At 38.8% G+C, this 21,138-nt stretch overlaps 1 protein-coding gene across 5 annotated transcripts in view; it reads left to right on the forward strand.

The window, feature by feature from the left end:
* Positions 1–261: 261 nt before the first annotated feature.
* The window catches only part of LOC5579028 (tumor necrosis factor alpha-induced protein 8-like protein), a 113,367-nt gene continuing 92,490 nt past the window's right edge, over positions 262–21,138 (forward strand). Inside the window, exons 1-2 of one of the 5 annotated variants that reach the window (XM_021854851.1) lie at positions 262–360; positions 1,828–2,087. The gene's annotated coding sequence lies outside the window, so the exon portion shown is untranslated. Of the gene's footprint in view, positions 365–1,644; positions 1,710–1,827; positions 2,088–21,138 lie in introns of those variants that run through there. The other 4 variants (XM_021854848.1, XM_021854847.1, XM_021854850.1 and 1 more) reach the window with 4 other exon arrangements.

Consider the following 21,138-nt stretch of genomic DNA (forward strand, 5'->3'; position numbering starts at 1 on the left):
CTCTCAATTTCTATTATTTTCTATTATTATTTCTTTAAACAAAGCAAGTTGAAAAATTTGTCAAATTTATGTACTTTTTATAAAACAAACGATTACGCGACATCGTGGGAAAACTGACGAACCAAGTGTTCTATCAGTCACTCAATTTCTTCGCGCGAGCAGCGAGAGTGAGTGAATGGATGTACCAAAGAGAAATTAGCGCCCGTCTCAACACGGACCGAGCCCGAGGATTGATCGAATTCCAAAGAGCGCACCAAATTTAGTCAATTGGACATTACCTGGAGAGGTGGACGTACACGTTCGGTTCCGAGGTTTTCTTGTTGCATTTTCTAAATTGTCCATCAAAAGAAAAGTCTATTGGTAGGTGAGGCGGAAACTATAACAGGTGCACTCGAGGTGCCGGTCCTCAGCTGTTTTTGAACACTTTTATTTTTTTTTTGGGGGAACTTTGATCGCGCGGTGTGGAGTGTCGTCATTGTGGAACAACAAGTTGTTGCTGTAGCAGTTTTTACGCGACCTTAAGTTTTGTTTTTTCGCAGCAGCAATAAAAAAACTGCGAGGGGTTGAGTCACACGAGAGCGAATAAATACCTCTACTACTCATCATCTCGAGTGAAATGGAATGCCGAAGTCGATGCTTGTCGTGTCTATGTTATCCGACGATGAACTAATTCAATTTAGGCGAATAAAGCTGATTGCAGGCCGGAGTAGGCTATGCAGTCACTTCAGTTGGCGTAGTAGGCATTGCGATTGCATAGGTGCCCCAGAAGTGAATTGTTTAGTGCTGGTATCTCCGTTGCTAGACAACGTGTCGTCTGGTGTTCAGGATCGCGCGCGATCTTCAACAAAACCCAAAGTTATTGGGAGAGCTTAGAGGGGTTTCTGGGTGTAATTAGTTGCGATTCTCGTGCAATGAGGAAAATGATTTATTTATGGTTTGATTGTCGTAATACTTAGGTGTTGTGGTGTTGCAGAAAGTGAACGACGAGAGGTATATTGACGCAGTAGGCTGGATGACGACGGAGATCAGTGGCTATGCAATCGTAGTAACGGTTGTTATGGACTTGTGAGTTTTGGCGAACCTAGCGAACACGCGTTGAACTCAAATTTATGTTCGTACACTGTTCTCACATCATGTTGGTGAAAAACTATCATCGAATTCAAAATACTTTATTTTATGAAAGTCATAGATGTCAATCTTTAACAGTAGCTGTTTACATTTACTTGTATCTTTGGAATAATGTACAAGTATTGAATTTGTGGTGGTTTTTGCTTTTAAATCAAATATGTTCAGGGCTTGGGCCTTCCTTAGTAGAGTGAATAGAGTCTGCGGCAAAGCCATGTAAGGTTCAGGGTTCGATTCTCGGTCGGCCAGGATCTTTTCGTAATGGAAAATTCCTTTTTTCTTACCAACAGCGCCCTACACATATATGAATTTGAGGCACTGTAAAAGTTCAACAGAGGTGTGATTGACAATCTAAGCAAGGGACATACTCTCACGCACCTTCGTTCTGTCGCATAAATTTTGTTTTCATGTGTGCCCTCCGACTGATAGCCATGATAGATATAGAATAGAACAAAGGCGCGACTGTGAATATTGCACAAATTACTCACTTGGCGTGGTGTGTAAACTTGTGTTCGGTAGATACGGACAGTGATGGAAACGAAAGCATCGCACTGAAAGAAGGCATTGATTGAAGAAAAGTTAGTGTATGTAGAAACGAGTGATACTAGCATAAGAGGCCTAGTAGTGAGCCATAAAAGGGGATCCGTCAATGTGTGTTATCTGATAACAAGTGTCAAAAAGAAGGTCTATCTGTTTTCTTAGATTTCAGCGAAGTGTGGATGAGTAACCGAAAGTTTACTTTCAACGAAAGGCCTGGTTCAACGTTTCATACAAAATACGTAAACAGTGATTATCATTTATGATTTAGTGTAAAGTAGCAGCATTACAATTCGGAAAGCACTAAGAGGTGTCATCAACGAAGAAATTGTCTGAGAGAAACCCTCGTGTAGTGCATGTACAGAGAGGAAAATCGAAAGATACTCGAACAAGCAAGCAAGGACGAAACTCAAAAGGAAGGACGGGTGAGTGCCTCTCATTTTCTTATTTATTTGTATAGAGCAGTAGTTCTCAAGCTTTCATGATTTCAAGAGTAAGAAATGAGGTGTTATCGATTAGCAAGTATTTTGACATAAATAGTGTAATATTTGTGTCATCAACGTAAATTTATCTCTTTTGGATTTATTGTAAGAGTAAACTGCCGTGAATCGCATCTGTAAAAAGTAGGCATTGAGATAATCGACTTTGTAGTTTAAAAACTCGTATTCCATACGAGTATTCAAAAAATTCCAGAAGATCCGATTCCAGAAAGATTCCAATCTTGATGAAACTTTCACAATTTGCTTTTCGCTATGATATCTATGCGAGAAAAATATAAAGATGATCAGAACACGGTTCATGATGTAGAATTCTGTAGTGGTACTGAAATGCGATTACTTTTCATTATGGGACAATTTGACTTGCTATTTTTTCTTATTTTTTCCGAACAAACACGGTTCATGATGTAGAATTCTGTAGTGGTACTGAAATGCGATTACTTTTCATTATGGGACAATTTGACTTGCTATTTTTTCTTATTTTTTCCGAACAAAGTATATTGTATCATTAATGCAGCTGAAAGGTTATTAAAAGATATGTTGAAATGTGAACTCAACTCAATTTTGACAAAAATGCAGATGGGACTGACTTGCGATTCAGGGCAGTAAAGTAAACAAAACTATATTTAAACTAACTTTAGATTTAAGGTCACGTGAAAATCATTGTATGAGGGTTGCATATAATCCTAAAGACAGATATTTTAGACGAAACCGGAGATTTACGCATTCTTAAAAATGAATAAAGCTAGAGCTACAAAGATGATCTCTTGACCTTTTCTTAGAGTCTCGACCGATTTGCACACTCAATGGAAGTTTAAGCGTAAAGAATGCCGAATCTCGGTTAATTTTAACCGATATTTGCACAGCCGAATAGTCGACAAACAAAATTCCTGGGATCTCAGTAAATAAAAGCCAAGTATCAAATAAACGTGCTTCGTTACTTATCAAGCAGACAATTTGTTAGCTGAATCTCGGTTAATATTGGAAAACCGAGATTCGCACAGACGAGCTCGTAAAAAAAAATCTAAGTTTGTGTATATTTTTATTTTATCTTAATCTTATTTTTTATAATTTTTATTATCTTATCCTTATTATCTGACATTTTATACTATATATACCCAAGTAACATTTTTAGTTTTTTCATTTACTACAAGCTGTTGTTACCACCATATCGTTAAAACTCATGTTAGAACTTATTAGTCTTAATAACCTTAATAAACCTTTGATAAAACTCCGTTAAGCCCCTAAAGGCCCAAACTACAGGAGGTTGTTAAGACTATACCTTAAAACCGTTTCTAAACTTTTTAGTTTTGTATCGTATGAATACATCTACCCTTGTAGTATGCTATAAAACATTCATAAGAGCTATTGTATAGCCTTATTGAGCGCAACTAGCGGTATTAAATCTTTTACGATATCCTACTACACGGAATAAAACCAATGTTGAGAGCATATGATTGAACAAACATCAACCAATAATTTGTTTATAAACCATAACCTTCTTTTGATATTGAAACCATCATAATGTCTGCCGACTCATAATAATAAATTGAAATAATCATTTTTTGCGTGGCAGAAAATTTCCTTACTATCGCGTGAAATTCCTGCCAACAAAAATTTACTGGTGGAATGACATAAAATTTTTCGATTTACAGCAACGCGCCACAATTACGACATCATTATTGGCTATCCAATATTTTACTCCATTCCATTTTCAGAATGATTTCATGCTCATCTCAATCATAAATTGGAATTTCCTACGCATATTGTAATTATCAATCCGAAACGGCGACAGTAAAAATGGATTCCATCCAGTTAAATCTTGCTGGTCTGGGATGGTTTAAGATCAATTGGTGATTATTCCGAACAATATAAGCATTCATAAACGCTTTTGATCTTAAGAACCCGTGTGCAAAATCCTCACTGGCTAAAATATTCCCAAATCAGAATATTTGTTCTGCACTGAGACAAATTGATTTTTTGGGAGCCTTGACTTAAACTTAATTCACTCAGGAAAGCTAGTACTGTCAAAAAGATAAACAAATCGGAAGATTCAATTTTGTGATACAATTCATTTTATTAAATTTGTGTCGTTATATATCTAACTGTTTGATTGGAATGAATTGTTATAATAAAGCCCATCGTGCTTGATCGGTTGTATTGATGCAGAAAACGGTAGATGATAAGTGCCTGAAAAATGAAAGCTTTTTTCGTGTAGCTCAGCTGTTGTGTCCAGCATAGTTGTCCCACTAGAACGGGAAGTTCAGGCAAGTATGGGAAACATATGCGATAGTCTGTTAATTTTTCGAGAGGAATATTTGTCATTCCTATGTTTGCGTTCTGATAAATACATAGTTCACTACGTGATTATCATTATCAACATAATGATATTGATAATAACACGCAGACTGCATTCCAATAACATGCATTTAACCCTCTAATACCCAACCCCGCCTTCAGACGGGGTACATTTTGGAATTTTGTGTATTTTTTCGTAGCTCAGAAATCAAAATGATTTTATTTGTGGCTTTAACCTTGACTCATAACATGCATATAAGAAAAGTTTTTTATGACTTTTGAAACTTTTTTATATTTTTGAAAATTGTTTGAAAAATTGTATTCCTATATAACCTTCAAATGCCTGGTGTTCATTTAACGTGTAATATAAAAATGCGAACCTTTTTTATTTTTCTACGATCAACCTATTACAGAAGAAGAGCTTGGTGGTATTAAAATAATTTTAAACCTGTTGTTCCGTTAATTACACGGAAAATAAAAAATATCACAGAAAAAAATTAAAAATTTCATATTCTTAAAAGTACCCTGAAAACTTAAATTTTTATTATTGCCAAAAATCAGTAACCAGAAGAGGCTTCAAGAAAAAATGAAAAAAGATAGGGATGTTCAAAAATAAAAATTATAAAAATCAAAAACCAAAATTCACAAATTCGTGAATAAAAATAAATCATTGCCCAAAACGTGTTTAGAACGATTTTAGATAACGAAAAATGATATTTAGATCGAAAATTAAAATTTAGGTATTAGAGGGTTAAGAAGGCTTTAACATGACTTAGCGTAGTCTTAGAAGTTTTACTTATGCCTTGACAAGACAAGCAAGATGAGGTTTTAAGTATAGGTTTTAATAGACACTACACAGCTCCTTCAAAAAACAATTTATTATCAAAAAATGTGGCCAGTAAATAAGTTTTAACGGGAGCTCTTGTAGATATCTACAAAGCATTTTAAAGTGGGTTTTACCGAAAATAACGTTTGTCACTTTGCAATGCTTTATTAAATCTGTTAGGAATGAATACATCTCTAATAAAACCTCCATAAATAACTTCTAAGATCAAAAAGCACTGAAATTGTTACTTGGGTGGTAGCAGTCAAACAGTAAAATAATAGTGACTTTAGTGACCAAAATGATAAAAAAGTGACCAAATAGTGACCTAAAAGTGACTTGAGAACTACAAGTATTAGTCATAAAAATGACTTGAAATGAACACGTTCTATGTGTAAATTAACCTTTCGCCTGTGCGAAAAAAGCTACGTTGTCTGTGTTTTGGGATCACATTGACCCCAAATTCAAATCGCGATAACTTCGCAAATTTGAACGGATTTAAGATATTTCTGCAGTTTAGGAAAGCAAATTCAATAGAATTTTACTTGAGAATGTAACAAAATTTAAAAGAATGTGCGAAAAAAGGTAAAAAAACAGCAAATTTTTGGAACTTTGAACGCTAATATCTCAGAAGGAGTTCTATATAAAATTATACTTTTTTCGGTGAAGATTTGCAATAGGGAAAGGGCTACTATATGCTATATTATGCATTGGTTAGTTAAGAATTTCATTGCATGATGGGGCTAGCTAAACAAACATGGTTTTCTGATTCCTCTAAGCGACTATGACGTTCTATAACTAGATCTTACGATGGTTCTAAATTCTGATGATTTGTAATATTGATGTCTTCGGCAAAGTTGCTCATTAGTCTAAAGGCTATACACTATATGTTTGCTTAGTTGAACATTCTACAACGAGGAAGTGCTAATGAGCTACAAATGATTCGAACTCACTTATCTGTTTTTAGCAAAATTGTTTGTTAGGTTCAGGACTATTTGTTATAACAATATTCTATCACATAGTCCTGAACCTACCAAAGTAATGGTATTAGTGAGCTTTGAAAATTCAAAATTTTTGTAAAGTAAAGTTGTTTGCTAGGTAGCTCTTGTGGTACATGTCTGATAAGTTTGATTTTTGGCAACTGAGAGGAACTAGTGAGCTGAATATTTCAAAATCCTTTGTTACCCTTTGCCAGGTTATATAGCAATCGCAAATGAACTTGATTTAATTCGATAATGGCGAACGAAAGTACAACTTTTCCGAAAGTAGCAATCGTCAAAATTGAGTTAAGAATCTTGAGGTATATGGGTTTTAAATACTTGATGCTCATAAATGCCAACTAGTGACATTATTCCATATTAATCAGTTGTGATAATCATTTATCTTGTTTCTGGCGTACCGTAAAATGGGGTGAAGTTGATCACTTTTGAGCGATTCTGTTCTATAATTCTTATGAAATCCAGAATACACCAAATAAAACGCCTAAAGGTATGCAATTTTCTTTAAAATTGGCAACTCGCTCACAAAAAGAACATTTTTATCACTGAAAATGATTTTTTATCCTCAATGCAAATATAAAACTGGGTTCACAGAACATATATGGTACCATTACGTCCCAACCGGGACAGACCCTACTTCTCAGCCTACTGTGTTCTTATAAGACCTTCTACAGCAGGGTTTCTCAACCAGTGGTCCGCGGACCCCTAGGGGGCCGTGACGAGCTCTCAGGAGGGCCGCGAAGCCATTGAGAATAAGTGTCATTTCTCTTGATTAATGAATAAATGTGAAAAATTTTGTTCCTAATATAATATCAACCAGTTGTAAATTTTGCGTTTTTTAAATATTTTTTAAGCCGCAACCTTTTTTGATTATTTTAACTGTGATAGTTCTGAGAAATTTCCTTCAATGTCATTCTATCGGTTTGAAATAGCAAGCCAGAGATTACTTAACGCGGATCCGTTCTAATTCACTTCAATGTGATCTGGAAAATAAGTTCAATTCTTGGCAGATTTATGGTAAAGTCCTCCAAAAATTTCTCAGAACTTCGGTGGTTATTGGAATTATTGAACAGAGCAAGATTTTTCACCGCTTTTACAAAAAAAAAAAAAACATTTGCGGAAGCTTTGCGAATCTACTATTATGTTTTCAAGTAAAATTTTCAATGGATATACATCGCAGTAATTTTCGGTAGATTTCTGCAATGATTCCCAACAGATATCTGACAAAGCTTTTGAAGATTTCCTGGCGAAATTTTTTGACAATTTTTTCTCACAGCAGAGAATTGGTTTCATAGAAGCCCATAAGCCCAATATCCAATGCAGGGTATCAGGAACTGCTGATTTCTGATGATATCTCCAATTTATTTTTGGGAATATTTTTGTCGATTAGCTAGCGGGATTTCGAATGTTGAGGAATGTATCTTATTCTTTGCACTTTTATTTCACGTCGGCAGGATATTTTGAAAGCTATAGAGCTCATATTTGGGCAAAAATGCGTTGTTTTTTATATTTTTTACATAAAGAATAAAATAATATGTTAATCTGTCCACAGTCCGGGAAGTATCTCTTCTGTGCCTTCGACATCCTGTATTTATAGTACAGAAAAGACCTTAGAAACAAGTAAAAGGTACCAAAATCATAGAATAGAATACAAAATACTGCTTGAGATAGGTAGATAGACGTAACAGTTTTGAAGAAACACTTAAATTGCAATGTTTCGGTCGAGAAAAGTTTCCCATCTCAAAGTGCATCCTTGTTGTCTCAAGTTGTTTTTTACCCTATTCTAAAACCGGACATTACTACGATTCACTGCAGAGTTTCAGTGAATGATGAAGGTACCCGAATGGTTTATGCTACTTGCACTGCATTAATTTTTGTTTTGAATTTTGTCAAAATTGTTTATGGAGGTTCCTTGTCATACTCTTAAAAAAATGCTAGTGGCCAGAAATCTACATTCCTGGCTGAATTATTAGTGGACTCCTCCTAAGGATCATAGCAGAATTATTGCATTTTGTTGATGTCCAGAACATTCATCTTTAGGGGTCCGCGAGACGGTTGTAAAGCTTCAAAGGGGGTCGCAACATCGAAAAGAACCACTGCTCTATGGCTATATGCCCCCCTAAACATAAAATTATCATACTTGAGTACCATTTCAGTTAAGGCCAAATACTAAAAAAATAAGGAATCGGCATCATTCGACAAGTTATAGTTCATATTTTGTATCCATAAGTAAACCATTATTTATCGCTGACGAATTATAACTTGACAGCAATCCCAATTTTGGGACCGGGAATCCTCCAAGGAATGCTGAAAGAAAATATCGACAGAGTTTCTCTAGAGATTTCGCAAGAAGTTCCTGCAGGAATTTCTCCAGTGATTTATTCATATATTCGTCCAGTAAAATCTTTACTGGGATTGTTCCTGGAATACTTCACAATTTCTCAAGGGATTTTTCAATCGATTTCTTGTGGTATTTCTCCAGAAAATCTTCCTCCACGGATTCCTCCAGAATATTCTCTTAAGGATTCTTCAAAAAGATATCTTCAAGGCTTTTTCCATGAATTCCTCCATGAGTTACTTTAGGACAATCTCATCAAGGATTGCTCAAGATATTTCTCTAGTGATTTCTTCAGAATTTCCTCTTCTATTGATATATACAAAGATATCCCCAAGTAGTACTGTCGAGATTCGTCGAGGAATTATTCCGGAGATTTTTTTCACGGATTCCTTCACGGATCGCTCCAGGGGTTCTACCAGGATTTCCTCCAGATCTTCTACAGCTTACTAATTCCTCAAGGGATTCCTCCCAGGAATTCTCCCAGAATTATCGCCAGGAATTACAGGAATTATCGCGTGGGGATTACATTAAGAAAATATCTACAAACATTCCTTCCGTAAAAACTCAACATAAATTGCTTTTGGAAAAACTCTTCATGAATCCCTCCAGAGATTTCCCCTGGGATTTCCCAGAAATTTCTCCATGGAATTTTCCAGGGATTTCTCCAGAAAAAAAAAGATTTTTTTTTCAGGATTTTCTGTATGGATTCCACCAGGAAATTTTTACAGTAGTTCTTCCAGAGACACCTCGAAGGACTCTCCAGAGATGCCGCCAGGAGTCTTTCCGTAATTAGCTTAGATATATTTTCAGAGATTTCTGCATAACTTTCTCCAGAGACTTCTCCAGGGATTGCTTTAGGAAAATCCCTAAAGGCATTCCTGCAGAGATCTCTCCATCTCTCCAGAGCTGGTAGATAAGCGAATCTTTTTTGAATTAAATACGCTTTTTGTCTGCGCCTTCTTTATTATAAAGAAGTCGTTGAAAAAGACTGTGTAAGCAGCCGAAAAGCATATTTGAAGTTCCAGGAATTCCTCCAGAGATTTCCTCGGGAATCCCTCTATAGAATCCTGCAAATATTTCTTCAGGGATCGTACCAGGAATTTAACCGGGGATGCCTCTAGGGATTACTATAGATTTTTTCTTGAGGTTTCTCCAGGGATTGCTCCAGGAACTTATCCTGCAAATTCTCAAAAAAACTTCTTCAGGAAAGGAGTTTCTGGAAAAATCTCTAAAACAAAATCGCGGAATAAGCCCAGGAGAAATTCGTATTCTTTTTGATGGAATTCCTGGATGAATCTCTGTAGGAATTTCTAGAGAAATTCTGAAACGAATCTCTGGAGAAATTGCAAGGGGAATCCCTAGTGGATTACCAAGAAAAACCCTCAGAATAGTTCATGTAGCGATTTTCCCAGAGGTATCCCTGGAAGAATTCCAGAAAAAAAAAACTGTTGAGATTTTTCGGAGGAGAAATCGCTTGGAGAATCTTTGGAGGAAACTCTTGAAATAATCTCTGCAATAATTCCTGGAAAAGTTCCCTGAGAGATCCTTGTAGAAATTACTGGAGAAATTCCAGTTAAGATTTTACGATAGAAATATCTCTGCAAAAATTCCAGGAATAATAAATCCTTGGAAGAATCCCTGGATGAGCTCCTGGCAAAATTCTTGAACGAATTGCTGAAGGTATTTCTTGAGCTCGGACCCGGCCTAAAAACTCTAGTAGCGAACGAAAAATCTGTCTGGAGGAATATCTGACAAAACCTCTAGTGGACAAAAATCTAGTGGTACGGTAGAGATTATCTTGGAGGAATTTCTGGTTAATTCCCTGGAGAAAATAATTCTAGTAGAAATCTCTGGAAGAGTCTCTGGAGATACATATTTCGAGAGAAATTCTTGAAGGAATCTCTGGAGTCCCATTTGAGCTCAAAATTCCGATTGCTGTCTTTTTTCTAATTTGGCTTACGGAAATGGTATTCTATCTCGGTAGGGACATATTTCCAGAAACAAGATGAATTTTATGTTTGGTATTCGGTATGGTGTCTATTTAGATCTGGATGAAAAATCACGATTTTTGAGGTTAACTATATGATGGTCTAAAAATGTCCGCATCACACTTTACTCCAACTAAAACCGACCATATCTAATTCTTGGTCTTCTCAATGCATTCGCGAATCGAAATGAAAACCATGAAATTGGAACCGTTCTACAATACATGCGTATGAACTTCTAAGTATGACATGTGCCAGTTCCTTCTAAAACAGGTTCCAGGTACCTTGAGCCCTTGCGCCAAGAATGGCCATACTCACGAAAAGTCCAGAGTTCCATATCTTTCATATAAAGCTAAAAGAATAAAAATCGGTTCAAAAATTTAATTTTTGAAGGTGTTTCAAAGTCATTTTTTACCTTTAATGCATTATGTGTTACTTTTTTTTTGTAGCGCCGGTCCTAGAGGTTGCTGAAAGCTTGTTTTAGCACAAATATGTTGTTTTGTTTTCAAAAGTTAGGAAAAGTCAGAAAATTTTTGATTTTTGTCTCTTTTCTCTACAAAGTTACAGCTACTCTACCGTGCCTAATGGCCAAAAATGACCCCAATGCACAACGAAGGCTAAATTGACCGGTTTGGAGCTTTTTTTTCTTATGATGACCAGGTGGTTCAAAAAGAAAACAGATTTTCTCCCTCCAGCCAGCGGTTTCAATTGTAATATCTCATCAAAGTAGTCTATGAAATACTATTAGAACTTCAAAAAATGGCTAACTTGATGAGTGAAGGAACTCGATCTTGGACAACGAATTGCTGAGAATCCAACAGCTGAGATCTCGGTAATTATGTACCGAATGCAGCTCAAAGTTTTAACCTAGATCTCGGTAAAGTACTCCAAGATAAGTAGATAAAAAACCGAATTTAGTACTATACCGTTTAATTCCACTAGAGTTTGTATCCTTTGACAGATACGCGTATTTTTAGACCTCAACTGTATTTTTATTACTGCACAACTAAAAAGATGTTGTAAATTTCAGTTCATTTTCATGCACATATTTGGAGCATCAAAATAAACTGAAATGTCAACGACAAATCGCTTATTTTTCAATCCAATACACTTTAAATTTACACGATCATGTAACATTCAAGCAACTTTAATTGAAAATCAAATGAAATGCTGTAACAATAAATAAATTTGGTTTACTTTTACTATCTTCTACTGTTATTATTATGAAAATTTATTGGCTTTTTTCGGTGAATACAATACCTATACTCAGAGTGAAAGGGAGTAACAAAAGTAATGAAATGACAAGATGGATAGAATCGCAAGCGAGCGACGAGAGAAATGAATAGAAGTTGAAAATTTGTTTTTAACAGAGGGCCATAAGTGTGAACAACACAATCGAAACGACAAATCGTTGCCTAACGTCCTGATCTCGAACGGCTAGATTTTGTAGTGTTGGTCACTACTAACACTAGACAGGCAAAAATTTGTCGCCTAGACCTGTTAACTATATTGTTCGGCATATGTAACAGTTCTATCGATCGTTGGCATATTTTCGGAGATTGATACGAAATTGACGTTACTTATTGGATTTTTTAGCGTCTAATATCGCATACCCCTAATTTGCCCAAGTGATCATTCGAACTGAAGTTAGATTTACTTTGCCAATTATATTCTACATTTATAAGGTTTAATCACCGCATGACTTTATTATTATGAAGATTGTTATGAAAGAACTGTTACATACGCCGAACAATATAGTTAACAGGTCGAGGCGACAATTTTTTGTCTGTCTAGTGTTAGTAGTGAACAAAACTACAACATCTAGCCGTTCGAGACCAGGACGTTGGGCAACGATTTGTCGTTTCGATTGTGTTGTTCACACATATGGCCCTCTGTTAAAAACAAATTTTCAACTTCTATTCATTTCTCTCGTCGCTCGCTTGCGATTCTATCCATCTTGTCATTTCATTACTTTCGTTACTCCCTTTCACTCTGAGTATAGATATTGTATTCACCGAAAAAAGCCAATAAATTTTCAAAATAATAAAGTCATGCGGTGATTAAACCTTATAAATGTATCTTCTACTGTTTACGCTACATTGAAATTTAAATATTTTTATCTGTGTGAGTCTAGTACACGATACTGAAGACGGCCTTACAGTTGAGGTCGAAATACGCGTATCTGTCAAAGGATACAAAACTCTAGTGGAGTTAAATGGTATAGTACTAAATTCGGGTTTCATCTACTTATAGATATTCCACTAAACAGCTCGAAGATTTATTATACTTCAAGATTTTGGTAAACATTTTGGTCTGCTGTCATTCCGGTAAAACAAGTACTTACTGAGATTCGGTATTGAAAATTACCAAACTCTCAACTGTTCAATAGGCCAGGAGAAGTGGATGAACTTGTCATTCATTATTCTGTCAAATCTCATACAAAATCTACTTTTTCTCTGACAGAAATTCACTCTAGGTGAACCACTTTCCCTGGCCTATTCTCGGCGCTCGCACGGTAAAAAGAAGCAAGGTATTATACTCCGAAAAATGACATTTGGCAGTGACGTTATTCCTATCGCAAACTCGAACGATTGCAAAAGAAAGCAAGGCCTGCTCTCCTTTACTATCCTCAAGGCTTCATGCTTGGCGATAGGAATGACGACACATGTTTTGATGGAAAATCGTTGTTTACACGTAGGAATAGCCTACCTTGTTGTGTCTACCGTGGGCGCTCGTTTATGGGTCGCCAGTCACGCGACATAACATGCAGTTGGGAACCACTATCCCAGAACTCATTCTCTCAAACACAAGATATGCTCTTCGGCAGAACTTTGTTGTTTCTTTTGTGAGCGAAAGGATCGAAATAAAGAGATGTCACAGATGTTGTGTGTAGTAAACGGCACGGACGTTGGATTGTATATGAGGATAGCACGTTCCTTCCACTTCAACCGCACTACTGTTGCCTCTAATTTTGTATGTAGTTTAGTAAGGGAGGGACCGACCTTCACATGTGAGTCAGGGGGAAAACTTCGGAAGAACCTGCATTGACGACGGATCGGGCGAGCGGAAACATCATATTCTGGTAACACATTGTCGACCTACCCTACCTTTTGGGTATGTTCCTACAGACGGACAGAAACAGCTCGTTAATGATGAACGATGTATGTGTACCTTCTTCGGTATAAACCGCCAGAATTGCAGCTGTTGCTGCGTGTCCTTATTCAGGACGTTCTCATTTTACGACGGAGGGTCCTTATGTTTCCTCAAACTTGGGGTATAACGTCTCCGTCTAGAATAGAAGAAAAAACTAAGCGGGAAATGATATCTTTGAAGCGACGAAAACCGTTCGGAAGGGAAATGGAAAAGAACTTTAGTATCGCGTACCTACATATTATCATGTGCGTGTAGCACTTACTTTTGATTGTACGTATAAAGTGAACGTTAAGAAGCATGGGAGCAGTCACGGAAGTGCTATTAATAGACTTTCATTAGCACTAAGTGGGAGTAGCTGACTTCTCAGAAGAGAGAAATCATGCAAGGTACCTTATTGCAGGTAACTGCAATTCAATAAACGAGAAAACTCACCTAGTTATAATGATAACTATTCCCCCAGGCATTTTATTCTTATTAAACCCAATATATGGTGACCATTGGTGTGTACCTTTGGTAGCCCCGGAGATTGGTTCGATACTTCTTCTACTTGGAATCTGTGTTCTATTAATTTGCCGGTGTTTTGCTGCCTGCTTTCTTCGGTTTGGAATTTCCATTCACTGTTAGAAGCTTGTTCAAATAGTCGAAATTGCAACCATTTTGATGTACTTTCACATAGTATTCACCGGAAGAGTGATGTGTAGCAAAAATGAGGTGGTTATATATTTTTACAATGTATTAATATTTTTTTTTTTGTTTTTTTGTTTTTTACAAGGGGGAAATCTGCAAACAGATCCCCTGAGAAGATAACTCAGGGAATGCGGGGATGACGCACCAACGACGACCCGCTAAAACCAGCCTATGCACTGTGCATGAGCAATTCATTTAGAATTGCTCAAGTGGTGAACAGTGCATCGACATGACCCTTGGACTCAGACCCTCATCTCCCCGGAACCACCTTACGGTATTTCTTCGGGAAGGGACCAGTGCATATAGCACAACACGTGTAGCAGAAGTAGCCTAGGCAAACTGCTTCTCCTAGCCGACTTAAACAATGTTACAAGGGACCAGCCTCGGCAGGGCTAATCCTCTGCAGCCAACTCTTGGTCGGCGCGCCATAGACGCTGCAATTCTAACATAATGTGAGTGACAGCCGTAGTGACTGCATTCCAGCACTCGTCATCCGCACACATTCTCTCTATAATATTGTCGGGGGACGTGTCCCCTCCGCATGTAGTGAGCATGCGACCTCTCACAACAATGAAACGGGGGCAATCGAACACGACATGCTCCGCTGTTTCCTCTACACCAGCACAATTGGGGCACGCAGGAGATTCTGAGTGCCCGAACCTATGCAGGTACTGTCTATAGCAACCATGTCCTGACAGAAACTGCGTCAGGTGGAAGTTCACTTCCCCATGGCTTCTACCATACCAATCTGACACATTTGGTATTAGTCGATGGGTCCATCTACCCTTAGTGGAGTTATCCCATTCCTGCTGCCAGCTTCTGAGCGTTTCCTCTTTACACGTGTCGCGGACTCCTCTGGTACCCCTTTGGTTGAAGCATTGAACATCTTCCTTGATGATGAGCCCGATGGGCGTCATCCCGGCTATGATGCACACGGCCTCTTTAGATACCGTCCGGTATGCACTTGCTACTCTTAAGCACATTATCCTGTACGTGCTTTCCAACCGCTTTAGGTTTCTGTTCGTTCTAAGCGCTTTTGACCAGATTGGTCCTCCATACCTTAGTATGGATAGCGCCACGCTTGCCAGCAGCTTGCGTTTGCTGGCAATTACAGCAGAGCTGTTAGACATCATCCTCGAAAGCGCCGCTATAGCCGTAGATGCCCTTTTACAGGCATATTCAACGTGGCTAGCGAAGCTCAGCTTGTCATCGATCATTACCCCAAGATGCCTAAGGGATCGCTTGGACTCTATGGTGCAATCACCTACCGAGATAAGCGCCCGTTGCTCGGACTTGCGGTTGTTGACCACCACCACCTCAGTCTTGTGACGGGCCAGTCCTAGTTTCCTAGACTTCATCCATTCCTCAACCAGGGAAATAGAGTGCGTCAACTCTACTTCCTCCATCGATTCACCATAGACCACTAGGGTGATATCGTCGGCGAAGCCAACAATCTTAACACCCGTCGGAAGGGGCAGCCTCAGTACGTCATCGTACATCGCATTCCATAACAGCGGGCCCAGGATTGAACCTTGAGGTACTCCCGCGGTAATTCGAACGCTTTTCTGCCCCTCCTCTGTGTCATACAGTAGAATTCTACCATCAAAATAGCTTTCTAGAAGCTTACACAACTGCACCGGTACCTTGAGGCGGTGAAGCGCGTGTGCTATTGCTTCCCAGCTTGCGCTGTTGAACGCATTCTTCACATCCAGAGTGACAACCGCGCAGTAACGGATGCCGCTCCTTTTATGCTCGATTGCCACCTCAGCTGTTTGAACGACCGACTGGATGGCGTCCAGAGTAGATTTACCTTTTCTGAATCCAAACTGGTTGTTGGACAGGCCGTCCGCACTCTCCGTATACGGTACTAGTCTGTTGAGAATCAACCTCTCCAATAACTTGCCCGTCGTATCTAGTAGACAGATAGGTCTATACGCCGACGGGTCACCTGGTGGTTTCCCCGCCTTTGGTAGTAGCACCAATTTCTGTCGCTTCCATACATCCGAGAAGATTCCTTGATCAATGCAGCGTTGCATCGTGGTTCTGAACATGTCCGGATCCGTGTTCACTGCCGCTTTTAAGGCAACATTCGGGATACCATCGGGTCCCGGTGCCTTGTTTGACGCGAATGATTTCACGACTTCTGCCAGCTCTTCGTTCGTCACTCTCGCCACTTCTTCTCCTTCATCTGCCGCATACGGCGCTGGGGGCCATGGGCTTATGGGATGGTGCGGGAAGAGTACATCGATTATCGATCGCAGCAACTCGGGCGATTTCTCTTGGGGCGCTATGGCTCCTTTGGTCTTAGCCATTACCTTAGCCATAGCCATGTATTAATATTTGGGTTCATCGATTAGGGTCAGTGTTCCCTTAGTAGACAGTCCCCTATAGTCGCACTAGTGGCTTTTTATGACCGTTTCGCTATTAAATGTTTAAAAATATTTTTTGACATGAAGGTCAGGAGCTATTTATCTAAGTACCATTGATACACAGCTTGATTTTGTTCAAAAAATGATCGAAATAATTAGTTTTGCTTAAAGTTTGAGCTCCCTTGAGCCTATAGTAAACCTATTGTTCCTATAGTAGCACTACTGAGAGAAACTATTGTTCAGTAGACGAAATTATTGATAAATTAAGAACTTTTTATACATCAAACGAATGCTTTTGATCCACACTTTAAAGGAAAAATATGAAAGTTTTGTAAAAATACGAAAAATTAGAAATAGTGCTACTATAGGCACATTTGTTCCTTTAGTGACACAAGCGAGAATAAATACAAACATATGAGTTTTCGTAGTTTTCATATTTTTCCTACAAAACCAAGATAAAAAGCTTTCAGATGATGTAAAAATAATAACGTTAGCGTTATTTTTCGATTTTATATGAATATTTGTTCTTAGCTGTGCCCCTCCCCTTGGTTATGCGACCTTGCCGCGATGGGAGGGCATAATCCATTAGCCCATATGATGGAAACCAAAGGCGTAACCTGTAGTGGTGGTATCACATTTTGGCATTTTTTGCTTAAAGCCGCGTCATAATTCATATGGCATAGACGCAATAATATCTCGGATGTGATCCAACGGACATTCTGCGTCATTGATAGAATTGATGCCCATTTCAAATAATTAATCTATTCGAAGTGGACATTAATACTATTGGTGACGTTCAGTTTGCCTTTTGCTAACCAGAATGATCCGTAGCCACTCTTACTATTAGCTAGCTAGATACATCGTTATCATATACGACGTAGGGAATACTTAGGAACTCTTAGGAAAATGACTAGTAGATTCACTGAGTAGAAATAAGTGGCGACAATCTTATTTTAATATGGTTTTTACATTACCATAATAAGAAATACCTCATTTGTAACAGTGGTATAAATAATCTAATTCCAGCTTCATTTTCGCAAAATTTACAAGTAGAAAGTAGGCGTTGTGAAGCATTGCATTTGCCACCGAAAAGTGAATCTTGTAGGAGACTGTAATAGAAGCCTAAGGTAACTTTACTCTTCAATATTCACTATAAAAATGACTATGGAAACTAAGACGCTGAGATCGATCATTAGGGTACACTTGCTAGTTTCGAAAAATTATTGAACAGACAAGGAAAGCGACTTTTTTCTTTAAGGATATATGAACGTAATGACCAATAAATACTTTTAACAACAAAAAAATGAAATTAACTAGAACTACTACTAAACAGCCTAATTTTGTTAAGACTTGACGACACTTGACATTTAAGACTCTAATCTTACGTAAAAGACAATAGTAATCAGAATAGCACTTGTATGACAAATTATTCAAAACCATTTCGACTAGACAGTATTAGCAATGCACTACTATTTCAAACAAATTCTAATGGAGCTGCTGATTTTCATAATGCTTCCTTTTCTCAGAAGCAAGGGAATATGGGTACTTTTCAAAAACTACCACGTCACAATACTAATAATAAACAGTGTTCATGTGGGCGCCATTGCCTAGTCCGTCTGAGTATTGGTCCTGGTAGAGGGGAAACTTGGCAAAAGCCAGACCGAGGGTTCAGCCTTGACAAGTTAAGCTGTCAGGCAGCTCCAACTGAATACCATACAAAAAAAAAAAAAAAAAAAAAAAAAAATATTTGTTCTTAGCTGTGCGGCTATTGGTTCATCGACCCTATACACAGAAAAAAATCCGTGAACAGCAGACGTAAACTCGTCAACAAGCAAAAATACACCGTGGCGATAAAGCTGAACACGGAGTCGGTTTCATAGTGATCGGGAAGCAGATGAAGCGCGTTATTAGGTGGAAGCCGATCAACAAGCGGATCTGCTTATTGAGGATTCGGGGCAAGTTCTCCAACTATAGCCTGATCAACGTATATGCACCGACGTGAAGGACGCGTTTTACGATTGTCTCGACAAGAGCTATGGAGAATGCCCAAAACACGACGTGAAAATTGTCATCGGCGACGCTAATGCGCAGGTCGGAAAAGAGGACTTCTTCCGCCCTATCATTGGTAAAGAGAGCCTTCACTCTGTTACCAACGACAACGGCCTACGTTTAGTGAACTTTGCTGCCACCAGGGGGATAGCCATCAGTAACACTTACTTTGCACGCAAGGATATCCGCAAGCACACCTGGCAACACCCAAATGGCGAACTTTGCAACCAAATCGACCATGTTCTGGTAGACGGCCGACATTTTTCCGATGTCATCGATGTTAGAACTTTCAGGGGTCCTAATATCGACTCAGACCGCTATCTCCTTGTAAGCAAAATTCGAGCGCGATTATCAACCGTTTCGAGATCTAGAAATTGACAATCGTTGCGTTTCAATATCCAACGCCTGTCAGCAGATGGTGTAGCAGCGGACTACCATCAAAAGCTCGACGAGCGGATTAGCGAAATCGACGAAAGCGTCAACCTCAGCGATCTGTAAGAGTCAGTCCACGGAGCGGTGAGCACAGTAGCGCGAGAAGTGGTAGGTACTGCTCAACGGAGAAAAGAACGGTTGGTACGACGAGTGCCAGAGAATGACGAACGAGAAGAACTTGGCTAGAAGCCGGATGCTGGTACCCGTCAGAGCAGAGTGCGGTACAAGGTAGCAAGAGCAGCCGAAAAACGGATCCATCGCAGAAAGAAAAAGGAGCATGAAGAGGCAGTAATTGCTCAGGCGCAAGAAGCTATAGAACAGAACAACATGCGACGGTTCTACGAGTCCGTAAATGGTGTGCGGAGAAAAACAGCGCCGTCTCCCGCCATGTGCAACGACCGTGAAGGAAACTTGTTGACGGATAAAACAATGGTGGCCGCCAGGTGGAAAGAGTACTTCGAGTCATTGTTGAACGGAGATAATGGAAGTGGATCTGGTAGCAGAATTCAAATCGATGACGATGGACAGGCTGTGGAACCTCCAACGCTAGATGAGGTAAAAAAGCTATCAATGGGCTGAAGAACAACAAGGCTGCTGGGAAGGACGAGCTCCCGGCCGAACTTCTCAAACACGGAAGTGAGCAGCTGCACGAACTCCTTCACCGTATCATATCGAGGATATGGGAGGAAGAACAAATGCCTACTAGTTGGTTGGAAGGTCTAATTTCCTTTCTGTACAAGAAAGGGCATCGACTGGTGTGCGCGTACAAAATCATGTCTGGAATTCTGTTCAACAGATTGAGACCGTATGAGGAGTCCTTTGTCGGCGAATACCAAGCTGGTTTTCGAGAGGGCCGATCAACGACAGATCAAATGTTTACCCTGCGACAGATCCTCGATAAATTCCGGGAGTACAACTTGCAGACTCATCATCTGTTTGTAGATTTCAAAGCAGCGTACGATTCAGTGAAGAGAAACGAGTTGTGGAAAATTATGTTAGTTCCTAACGAGCATTGGAACACGACAGAACAAAATGAAACATTACCTGGTTGTTAGCTTAAAAGAATATCTTTCAGATGGAAGTTGTTTGTACAAAGTTGGTGCCTTAGAAGAAAAAATTTAAATTATCGTTTTCTAGAACTTTGCTGAAGACAGCTTCTCGATTTGAGCAAATATAGAAAAAAATATTTTCACGCTGCACTGCTAGGTGGATAGATCACAACTATTTTTATATCAAAATAAAGCTTAAGCTATATGCTCCAACTCTTCAGAATACACCATCCTTCCTAAATCACGTTTAGACATCGAAAACTAAAAAACGCATGTTTTTCGGGCTCTGAACCAGTGTGCAGCGCCAAAGTGTAAAAAGCGGCAAGTTTGTAGCCTACTCAATCTGTCGTCAGCGCCGCGTAACAGGAGCATAACGACATACCACAGACAAACAGACGTTGCACTCTCATCATTGTCCATCGCCTACCTTTTTAACGATCGATTCAAAAATATGGTAGGTGGTAGGTAGGAAAACATCGATTTAAAGGAATCGATTAAATCGGTGAATCGATTCGGCAGTTCAAATGTGAATCGATTCAGTAACATCGATAACAAATTTGCCCAACGCTACGTTCTTGCTCAGGCTCCATAGTGTTGAATTGAAGCAGCATCAGGCATTTCACGGCGAAATTCTCTCTCTTTCGCCCTTCAACAAAACATGAAAACAATGGTGCAAGTACCTGTCAACTTTGACAGGTACTGGCTCCGTTGTTTTCAGATTTCCCGAAGGAGAGAAAGAGAGCGATTTTATGATGACGTCACCATGCAATGGGCAATTTGTTAGGCAGATAATTATGA

The sequence above is a fragment of the Aedes aegypti genome, chromosome 3, assembly GCF_002204515.2.
Source record: "Aedes aegypti strain LVP_AGWG chromosome 3, AaegL5.0 Primary Assembly, whole genome shotgun sequence".
Lineage (NCBI taxonomy): Eukaryota > Metazoa > Arthropoda > Insecta > Diptera > Culicidae > Aedes > Aedes aegypti.